Raw genomic sequence first — 12,191 nt, forward strand, 5'->3', positions numbered from 1 at the left:
AGTACAACCCGGACACGACCTGTAGAATAGTGGCCACATGTGTGATCCTGCACAATATAGCTACCACCAGGGGCATACCTGTGGAAATATCTGATCAAGACTCAGATGAGGATGATGATCCCATACTCCCCTACAGCCAGCAGACAGGACCAGTGCAACAGAGGGCAGGAAAAGGTGTGCTGACATCACGCACAACCATTTCAGATGTAAGTAATAAAAACACAACTTCACTGACATGTGTTCTGGTAGTTAGTACCTTTGTTACCTTACCGTCAGGTAACATAAGTGTCACTGTCAAAAAAAAATAAACACATGTGTCATAAAATAACCATTAACAGTGTCTCACTATTTGAATCATAGTTCACTGTAAAACAAAATATGCAGGCAGTCCCCTGTGGCCATCAAAGTCACTTTTTACGGCCATGCAAGCCACTCGAGTGCGCAGTGGCCTCGCCGGCACCTCTGGTATCTGCCTCAGTGGCAATGCTGTGCCTGGGACTGCGGCGCCTAGGATCTGTCGTGGGCATTGCAAGGCTGCTGAGGCTAGATGAGTCCTCAGTCTCCCCTAGTCCACTGGGTGTAGCAGAGCGGTTACTCAGCATAGTATCCAGAACATTAGTTATCTGGACCAGTCCCTGGGCTACATCCAGACTGCTGTGCGCTGCCTCCACCTGTGCAGCCACAGCACGCCGCGATATGAGGGCAGTAGATGTTGCAAGGCGATTGACAGATCTACAGAATCCACTAAACATCCACATGAATCGCCTCTCATGCCTGCGGTGGCTGACTCTCTCATGCCTTATCTCTGTGCAGAGTTCCTTCACTGCATTGGTCAGTTCCCTGGTGTTCTCGGCAGCTGTGATCTGTCGCTCATGCAGCTTGGAAATGTTTGAATTAAGGCACTCCAACTGCTGATGCAGCCCCCCCCATGTTGGCATTGTGTGCCTGCATCTGCCTATGCATTGCCGTAATCTTCTTATTTTGCAGGTGCTGCAGTTTAAGCATAGAGGATTCCAGGCCACTGAAGAATGATGGGCCCTCTCCTGCTTCCACGTGCTGTGTGCCTGCATACTGAGGCCTTCTGCGGGGCATTGAGTGACGCTGGGGCTGGGACTCCTGCATTACGGTGGATCTGCTGTCTGGGGATGGAGTGTGGCCTTCATCCCGCATGTCATCTGAGTCCTGACTCAAATCTGGGAGAGGTAAAGCCTTTGCTCTTTACTGGTGCTTGGTGTGCCGGACGTGTCTATGTCAGTGACCCCACTGACAGCTTCTGGGAGCAGTGTCGACTCCACCAGGTCTTCCATGGGGGTGGAGTGTGTCTGGGTGGATGGTCCGCCTCCTGTGCTCCTTGCCTCCTGTAGACTTCTGGCCACTCTCTCCTTGGCACGGGAACGCAGGTCTTACCACCTCTTTCTAATCTCCACTGAGCGCTGCGCAACCCCCAAAGCGCAGATTTTGGTTTGTATGTCTGCCCAGAGTTTGTGCTTCTCACTCTCTGGGACCTGGAGTGAGCTCTTCCCGAACAGCCGGTCATGGCTCCTCACCACCTCCTCAGTGAGCACCTCCAGTTCCTGCTCACTGAACTTCAGTTTTCTCTTCCTCTCTCCCTTCTCGTTTCCATTTGCAGAGTTGTCCATGCTGATGTGAAGTCTTGCCTTGCTCACAGACTTGCTCCCTATGGCTGGGCTGTGTCTCTCTCACTGCTCCTTTGGGTGTGGCACCTGCAAACTGCCTGGGATGACTCACTTCCTGCTTGTGATGTCACCAGGCTCTGCCAGGTGTGCGTTCTCACAATTTGCGATTTTCAAATACCGAATCGCAATTTTGTTTGCGATTCGGTATTTGGGCCTCGCAAATTGCATTAGCGAATTCCGAATCGCAATTATGTTACATTGCATATTGCGACTCAGAAATAGCAATTTCTTTAAAATCGCTATTTGCGATTCGCAAAGGGGTTTGTTCATACATCTGGCCCTAAGTGATTTGCCCTGGATCAAAGTATGCTGAGCCGATGTCGATATTGGGACGTGTTTTTCCAGTTCCAACGTCCGCAGCTCAGGCTCTTACGTCACATCCTCTCAGGATCACCGTCTGTCACCCTGCCTGTTTTGAGTACACATTCCGTGTTCTCTGTGCTGTATGGTCTGTAGAGGAACAATCCGTTCTGTGGCTAAGCCCTGGCAGAAAATGTTGCAATAGTTTAGTTTGCTCTCATAATCAAAAGGTTTCTGATTATTAAACGCATAACACTTACTGGACTTCCTTTCTGCCCCATAAAGAATATGTATTTTTATTACCATTACGCAGTTTTATTATCTTTCAAGGAAAAATGAAAGATTCAGTCAGCCCTGTCAGAATTAGGAACTTCTGGCCAGATGTATCAAAGCTTTTTGCATTTGCAAACAGTGCGAATCGCAAAATTCCACCTTTTGCGAATGCAAAAATGCCTTTCAGAATGCATGAAAGGCATTCGCAGTGCAATTTCAAGGAATCACTAAAATAGTGATTCCCTGAAATTGCGACTCCATTTAGGGAATCGCAAATTGCGATTCCCTATGTAGGTAATCGCAAATAGGGAATACCTATTTGCGATTACCAGTGCACATGCATCATGCATTTCCTAAATGCGAATTTGGCATTTAGGAAATGCAATTACCACGAACTGAAGTTTGGTGGTAAGCATCTTCAATTTAAAAAAATGCATTTTTAAAAATGACATGTAGCGCACACATGCCCAAAGGGACATGTGTACGCTTTACATGTCCACCAATATTTTTTGGGGGTGCATCAAAGGGGGCCTTAGGCCCCCAGCACCCTGGGATTTGCATTACCTAATATACGAATTCCTAACAGGAATTTGCAAATTCAGAAATGCAAAACCATTCTCACCTATGGACCTACAGGCCCATAGGGATGAATGGAGTCCCATTCCCTAATTGAGATTCGCTAATAGCGATTTTTAAGAAATCGCTATTACCGAATCACAATTTTCATACATCCCATTTTGCATTTTCAAATAGCAATTTCTTAGAAATCGCTATTTAAGAAATGCAAACTCAGAACTTGATACATCTGGCCCTTTGACCTGAAGGTTACACACATATCCGTAGAGCTGTTGCTAAATCAAAGGAACTGGAACTTAAACTTAGCAGATAAAAAGAATGAATTTGACTTGTTTCAAACGTCCTCTGACACAGAATATATTGGAATATAGGAGGAGGGGAGCAGCCATGTTCTCATTTATTTCTGCAGTTTAAGGGAATTGACGATATAACACGAGCACTGAAACGTCTTCACTGATTAGTAAAGCTCAAAGTTGGGAATAAAAAGGTTTGAACAGCTATTTTTTTCAATTTGGGTGTTGCGATTCGGTATTAGGAAGGGTCGTGTTAAGGGTGTCCCTTCCTAATACTGAATCTGAGAGGTATGTACTAATGTTTTGCAACAATAATGCGGTCGCAAAACATTCACAGTTTACCACCAATAGAAAGTAAGTGGTAACCCATTTGGAAATGGGAAGGGGTCCCTAAAGGACCCCTTCCCCTTTGAGAATGGTTGGGAAAATATTTTTGAAAGCAAGCACTGGCCCCACGGACATCTGCATACTCTTGAAAAATGAAAATTAAACATTTCATTTTTTCTTTTTAAAGCATCCTGTTTTCCATTAAGGAAAATGGGCTGGGTTTAAAGAAACAAGTTAGTTTTTTTAAAAAGCAATCACAGACATGGTTGCCTGCTAAGCCCAGCAGGCCACCATCCCTGTGATGGCTGCAATTACTACTGAGTCGCAAGTTGTGACCTACTTCATTAATATTAATGAGGTAGGTCTCTTTTCAACCGACTACAATTCGCAAATGAAACTCTTAAAGGTTTCATACATTTGAAATAGCGATTTCGTAATTGCAATTCGCAGGAAATCGCTATTAGGAAATCGCTAATTCAAAAGTTTTTGTATATGTAGCCCCAAGGGCCAAATGTACGTATGTTAGAAACTGCGATTAACTAATGGCAATTCCATGCAAATTACAATTAGGAAATCACAATTCCAAATGTACGAAACTCCATTGAGTTCCTTTTGAGATTCCTAGTGGGTCGCAAGTAGACCTACCTCATGAATATTAATGAAGTAGGTCGCAATTTGGAACCCATTGGGAATCGCAAAAATCACAGGGATGGTGGCCTGCTGGGGTCAGCAGACCACCATGTCTGTGATTGCTGTTAAATAGAGCAATCTTTTTTTTTAAACACAGTCCGAAAACGGGATGCGTTTATAAAGAAAAAATGAAACATTAAAGATTTATTTTTAGGTCGAGCGCGCAAGCGCTTTTCAACCTGTTGTCAGCATTCTGTGGGCTTTTAACCATGCCCATCTCAGGCCCATCACTTTCACTCGTTCGTGGGCTTGCCTTTCAAAAATGCTTCGATGTCATTGGTAAATGCTATACGTTTGTTCCATACTGGGGCGGTTTTGTTATTGCCTTGCAGACTGACCCTGTTATATGGATTATTGAATGATTGCCGATATACTTCAGCGTGGGGAAACTTTTTTTTTCTTTTCTCTCTCCTCTTCGTGCTCCATGGAGGCCATGGCGCTCACAGCACAGAACAGCGCGAACTCCATCAGCAGTATTGACGGGCTGATCACATTGTTCACACATTTAGCTAATCAGAGTCATTTCTTTTGGCTCTTCCCTTCACGCTCCATAGCTTTCACAAAAACACTTGTAATTGATACATGCTTTTTGTAAAAAACACAGAAATCCTCAAAGCGGCTCTCCCGACACAGCGGTAGAGCTGATACTACAATATTTACTGCACTCTGGAAACTCGCCCCATAATGCTTTGCAGGCCATTACTTTTAGAAAACATTTTTGCTCATAACTCAGACTGTGGTGATCCTAGGACAATGGGACCAGCACCAAAATGTCCACTACAATGTGCTCTTTCTGTCTACATCATATTTGGGTTCACATACTAGGTTGGTAGAGACCCCAAAATAATAACAACTCCCACCATTCGGTGTATGTTTAAGCTTTCACATGGCTGGAACTTTTGTTTTATAGCTGGGATTAGTTTGTGTTTTAAGGGCCTTGTTTGTAATATCATTGCAGTAGGCCTGTTAGCTCAGAAAATGTGTAAGACACTACACCCTCTAGCGGCTAAATATATGGTTGTACTTCATTATTTTCTTTCATTTTCTTTTCATGTGGTTATGCCGTCCAGGGGCTAACTATATGGTTACATGACCATGTTTCTTACAAATGCTAATTTCATTGTGGTGTTCTCTAGGGGCTGATCTAAGCATTATAATAAACATATCAACATAGTACAATATTCGCAGCATGGAAACTTGCCCCATAATGCTTTGCAGGGCATTACTTTTACAAAACATTGTTGCTCATAATTCATTGTAAAATCATACCTAGTAAATGCATATGTGTGAACGGCATGCGTGGTTCTAGCATGTGACCCCCCCATCTGCCCTAAGGCCCAGAAGTACCCCACCCCTAATACTAAAACTACACGACCGCCACCCCCAAAAAATACTACCACAGATACCTCCCACCCACCCTGGGCCCTAAACCCTTCCCCGATCTCCCCCACACACCCTAAAAACAACCAACCCCCCACCCGCCCCTAAAAACCAAACTACTCTGACCTCCCCCACCCCCAAAAACCAAACTACCCCAACCCCTCACCACCCAAAAACAAAGGTACCCTGATCCCCTCACCCCATCCCCAAAAACCAAACTACCCCGACCCCCACCACAAAAACAAATTACCCCTCACCCCCACACCCAAAAACCATACTACCCCCATCCCCCACCCCCAAAAACCAAACTACCCCGAGCCCCTCACACCCTACCCCTAAAAACCAAATTACCCTGATCCCCCACCCCCAAAAAACAAACTACCCCGATCCCCCACCCCTACCCCCAAAAACCAAATTACCCCACCCCACCCCCCAAAAAACTACCCCGACCCCCCACCTCCAAAAAACAAACTACTCCGATCCCCTACGCCCCCACCCCCAAAATACAAATTACCCCACCGCCCCAAAAAAGTACCCTGACCCCCCACCTCCAAAAACCAAACTACTCCGATCCCCTTTGCCCCCAAAAAACAAACTACCCAGATCCCCCACCTCCAAAAACCAAATTATCTCACCCCATCCCCAAAAACAAAAGTACGCCGACCCCCCACCCCTAAACAAAACTACCCAACCCCCCACCCCGCCCCTAAAAACAGAACTGCCCGATCCCCTGCCCCTAAAAACCAGAACTACCCCGACCATCCCCCACTTCCCCTCCAAGCTCTTAATCCACCCCACCCCTAAAAACTACCCCCCAACCCTGCCCCAGCTCCACTTACCTGACCGTGTCCTCTCCCGATGCTGACTCCCTTTTTCTCTGCCTTAACCCCTCATGTGCGTTGTTCAGCACATGCGTGGTTAAGGCAGAGAAAAAAGGGAGTCGCTGTTAACGTAAGCGTGGTTCAGCTTGCGTTAAAAACATAATCATTGTTCTGGAGTCGTTGTTCCGGACATTTCCCATGGGACCACCTTCAAAACATTCACCACGACGTGCTTTTTCTGTCTACATCATCTCTGGGAATAACCCCTCCCACCATTCAGGGTCTTTTTCAGCGCTCTCATGGTTGTAACTTTTGTTTTACAGCTGGGAGTAGTTTGTGTTTTAAGGACCTTGCTTGTAATTTCATTGCAGTAGGCCTGCTAGCCCTAAAAATTTGTAATGTGCTATGTCCTCTAGGGTCTAAATATATGGTTACAGTGCATTACTTTCTGACATTTTTTTTTCATGTGGTTATGTCCTCTTGGGGCTAACTATATGGTTACTTGGCCATGTTTCTTACAAATGCTATTCTCATTATGGTGTCCTCTAGGGGCTATTGTGAGCATTGCAGTCTAATGCCAAAATGTATCTCTGATAAAGGTTTTTATTGGGTTTACATGATAATTGTATATGTTTTATTAATCTCTCCTTATTGCAATTATGACCATGGTTCAGGCCAAATTAACATCCTTATTACACTATGACTGTTTGAACACTTTTGATATGTTTGGGTGACCCTTCTAGTTTATCCTTCTCGTTACTCCTCTGTGGCTGTCTTGTTCTGGGAATTGCGTTAGCCAGCCAGAAACTCTGATGGTGGGGTGGTGAAAGTGGTATTCTATTAAAATTAGCACGACAGATTTAAATTAGGATGCTAAATGGCAACATTTTAATTTTTGGCTGCAGATAAAGGAAGAAGGTAAATGGAAGTGCTTCAGTTATATGCAGGGCCCCTGGAATTATACGGCAGGAAGGGACAAAACTATGCCAGAGTGCCTCCCTATCTGGGGGGGGACGCGGCGGCTAGGACCCGGGGCCACCGTGGTCCACGGCCCCCATACGCCCGTCCAGCGTTGACGCTGGGTAACTTCCACCCCGCTCGTCTCGCAAGATGGGCAGGGCAGAAGGAGAGTTGTAAATGCAGGAAGGTGGGTGTGCACGGAGCACGTCACATCCGGCCTACGCTGCATCCTTGGGGGGGGGTATTTATGTACCCCCCTGGGTGGATTCCTCCTTTCTGGTGGATGCGGCACGGGCGGTAGAGTGCGGACCGGTGCATTCACCCACCCTCTCATCCCTTAGATATAGGTTATAGACTGAGTATAGCCTAGCGTGACAGGAGATACTAAATGCACCTTAAACAACTGAGGGGTACTAAAATCAGGGTACCTAGCATATCAACAGAGATTCAACCAGGGTAGGGTCCTGCAGACCTGAACCAACTGACGGATGTACTCACCAGCTTGGGGGCTGGGGTGCCCAGGTCGTTGGGGTGGGCATGGGGCTCCCACTCCTGACCACCCTATTGCGCCTGCACAGCAGATTTTTTTTTGGGGGGGGGCGGAACCTGGAGCACGAGGACAAGGTACAGTGAGGTTTTGGAGCCACCCCCCCAGGGATACAGGTGAAGTATGGTTCACCTGTGTGGTCCAACGGTGGTTCAGGTTGCGGCTCGGTCCTTGGTTTAAAATTGGAAATTTTGAGTAATCACTTTGATTTACAGGGTGTATGTTTGATGATGTATTGTTTTTTAATTTCAGAGGCGATTCAACTAATCTTGTACAGTGTGTACTAAAGGTGTGTATTCTTAATAAATATTCTTCCAAGGCTAAGACACTCGTGCTCGGACAGTTTTCGTTTGGTGGGACTTTTGGGGCAGGGGCCTACTGGGAGCATGCGGGTCCTATGAGACAGGGTTGACCCATTTATGTGGCAAGAAAATTCCAGTTATGTTTTTAGGACACCAATAGCTCTAACTCAAGAAAATGCAAGAGCTATTGCATTGCAAATGCTTGTTTATTAGTAGGCAGTGGTCCGTGGGACCACTGCCTGCTTTAAAAAAATATTTTCCCAACCATTCACAAAGGGGAAGAGATCCCTTGGGGGCTTCCCATTTGCGAATGGGTTACCACCAACTTTTCATTGGCGGTAATTGTGAATGTATTGCAACCATATTTTGGTTGCAAAACATTTGTACATACCTTTCAGATTTGGTATTAGGAAGGGACGCCCTCAACACGCCACTTCCTAATACTAAATCACAAACTTAAATTGCGATTCGGGAACAAGTTATCGAATCGCAATTTGGGCTTTGTACATCCCAAATTGCTGATTTCCTGTCACAAACTTGAAAACTGTTAAAAAGCATCGCACATAGGTCCCATAATTGTATAACAATGTGTCTGTCTGATACAAACATCAGTTGTAAATATTCCTAACTCTTCTAAAATCTGCAAAGCGCCTAGAAGTAGTTCAAATACCCGTGAAATACAGTACTATGCTGTATGCGAAGTGTTGTATAATTCAATAATTCACTGAAATAAAAATTCGGGCGCTCTGGACTGCTTAAGATAAAAGTGCGCTGGATAGTGCATTTTTCTAGCTATTTCGCTAGTAATATCCTATTGTTCTGCCTGGCCATAGGGTTCATCAAATCTCGGCTTTTCGTACGCCTTGATACAGTAGATCTGGAGACATGTACCGTCAATGTAGCTCCGAGTGTCCTGTAAACACAAAACAGGAGCTAGGAACACGGGCGCCTCTTGTCAGACTATTTCTTGCGCGCGGTGGCATTTTCTGCCATAAATCCTCTTTGGCCTTTAAACAGATTTTTCCCTCCTTTTCCAACCCTAAGTGACAAAGAATCTTGCTCGACATCGGTTAAAGGCATTTCAGAAGTGCAAGTAGTAAAACAGTTTACACTTTTATGAGATGGTGTAGGCCTGTGGCCTATTGTGTGTCCCTGATGAAGGGGTCATTATGGGAGTACGAAAACCTCATTTTTTGAACGCATCACCTCATTTCAATAGGGGCACAAAACCCCGGGTAACAGGTTTTTGTTCGCACATGTCTCGGGGCGCATGATTTACAGCGTCATTAGCTGCCCCGAGCACCACTGGGCTCCTCCTCTTTCCTATCAATCACACAGGGGCTGATTTTGGGTACCCACCTCTACTGGGGAGCTCCCCCTACCCTCCCCAGAGGTGGAAAGAGGCCCATCAGGCCTCGGACACTTTCGCATGGAGTGAATGGGGGAGGGGTGAACTGGACTGTAATAACAATATGGGATAGTTTCTAAAGCGCCAACTCACTTAAGCGCTGCCGCCATCCATATGTTGCCGTCGCCCTTCTAAATGGTTATTTTACCAAATGATTGCTAGGCTGCTGTGTTTGCAGCTCACACATTATTTTGGAAAGAACAATGAGGACATGACAACAATGTGTTTGACATATGTGCTTTCAAAATCAATGTTATATTAGGTACCATTTGCTAAATAATGCTTTCACGTCAATTAAATGTAGACACATATATATATATATGTATCATAGATAGATAGATTAGTGTATATGTACATATATATATATATATACATATACACTAATCTATCTATCTATGATACATAATGGGTTACTGTGTAGCATAATACTATAATGCCATCAGGGAATTCTGTTGGCATGCCAGGAATGAGAGAAAAAGACCCTCGTCCAGTGAGTTCTTTTCCTTTTAAAATTTGGGTTTGTGAACAGACTGAGAATCAGGAATAGAGGACTGTCCATGAATTAACAGTCAACATATGTCTTTAAGTTAATCCTTTGATGCATGTCCTCCTACATTTATTTCCAAAAACTACTGAAGAGATTTACACCAAACCAAGCCAGGGACCTCCTCTGAGTAAAGTTCTAAATTCATATTATGTTTGGTATAATTCTGTTGAGATGTTTTTTTTCTGAGCCAGAGAGCTAATTTCCTCCAGGACATAAAACGACAAATACTCTGTTTTTTTCTCTCCTCCCCTTTATTTTTCTAGCCGTGAATGGATGTGCACAGAGCTCAAACTGCCAGATTTTGGATAGAGTTGCAACTTGAGTGGAAAGTTTCATGTAGAGTCATCAAATGGCGGCCAAGTTATACGAAAAGCAATGATCACATTTTCAAGAGACCCCCAGACCTAATCAAAACGACACCGTTGCTTTTGATCAGGAGATTGAAACTCATTGGTTGGATTATGCGATGTTAACCCCCAAATAACCAGTAAATTCATTTTGATCGTACCCAAGGAGTGCTGCCATGTTCTTATAAATAAAAAATAATTCCCATAGGATAGTTTGGTCTTCGAGACCGAAACAGAACTACACCAAATCTGTCACAAAGTTAGACATTTATTCAGAAAGTTTGCTTTCTTTTATTTGATGTAAATCTCTTTACTAATTTTTAAAAATGAATATTTAAAATGTACCTGGGGTGGGCATGAAGGAGTTAAACGTTATACCTATCGGGTACGACAGAATCCAGATCTGCAAAATACCCCATTCTGATTGGCCACAGGAGCCTTTTCTCCTGTGGCCCATTTCAGTACCACAGATCCTGGGCTGAATCTGGGCTCAGAAACAGTGTGATTTATTTTTAAATGATTAGCCTAATTTTTAACTTGCTAATTTACTCCCAGCTGACAAAGCATGTACCACACTGACACATTCATTGGATGATATTGTTAGTTATGTAATCAATTATGTAATTCGATTTGTCATCATTGATGTCATGAAAGATGTAATTTAATAGGTTCTAAGTGATTAATATGGGAGGTCATAAAAAGTGTATCCCCAGGGTTCAAGTAATGGGTTTTGCACTAAACTATAAATGCCGTACTTCAGTGTTTTAGTTTGGTTTTTAAATTTTTATATATATATATATATATATATATATATATATATACATATATATATATATATGTATATATATATAGGTTATTCAAATACAAAACCAAAAAAGCCCTCAAATGTCCATGTTCCTATATGTATGTGTATTACACACAGGGGCACTGGAATTATGTGATTGTTTGGCAGCGTCGATTTTCGAATAGTTATAGATTTGCTGCACAATCTCTAGATTTTTACAAAACAAAATTTGATTCTTGCTCAAATAGCTAAAAAGTTACTAAAATGCACTGAAACGCATTGCTACGCAGAGGAGGGCCCTTTGCTAATGCTGACTAGTTACATTTTTGCTGCTTATTGCTATATTTAGGTGTTAAACTGGTACTAATGAGGTGCAACCAATACCCACAAAGTGTTAACAAGTTTGAAAATAAAAAAATATATTGAAATAATACTATCACAAAATGAGTCGCACTTGCCGCATAATTTGCCTTTCTTGCTGCCTAATTTACTCAATCCTGTCACATAATGTGCCCCCCGCCGCATAATTCCAATGGCCCTGATTACACAGTGGTAGTTGCTACTGTGTGGTTAAAGTTCTGCTGCACTTTTCATTGTAAAGACATTTTTTGATTTGCTTAGAGCTTTTAACCACATGGATTGATTTGCACCAAATGTACCATTCCCTTAGCGCGTGCGGGCCAATTTTCATGCATTTCTATGCAGGGAAAAAAGGGGGTTCAAAACAATAGTTTATCATTATAGCTCCAATTGTAAATTTGTATGCTGCTTCTGCAAATTCTGCTGAACAGATGTAAGCCAAGCATAACATGAAAGTAAAACTTTACTATAAAGTCTGCTTTTCAGGATTTAGCGCACATCTGTTTTACGAATATGCATGAAATTTGACACACACTTATAATGCTTAGCTTACCTCATGGGAAAGCCGTTTTTCAAAAT

This window comes from Pleurodeles waltl, chromosome 3_2 (assembly GCF_031143425.1).
Source record: "Pleurodeles waltl isolate 20211129_DDA chromosome 3_2, aPleWal1.hap1.20221129, whole genome shotgun sequence".
Taxonomy (NCBI): domain Eukaryota; kingdom Metazoa; phylum Chordata; class Amphibia; order Caudata; family Salamandridae; genus Pleurodeles; species Pleurodeles waltl.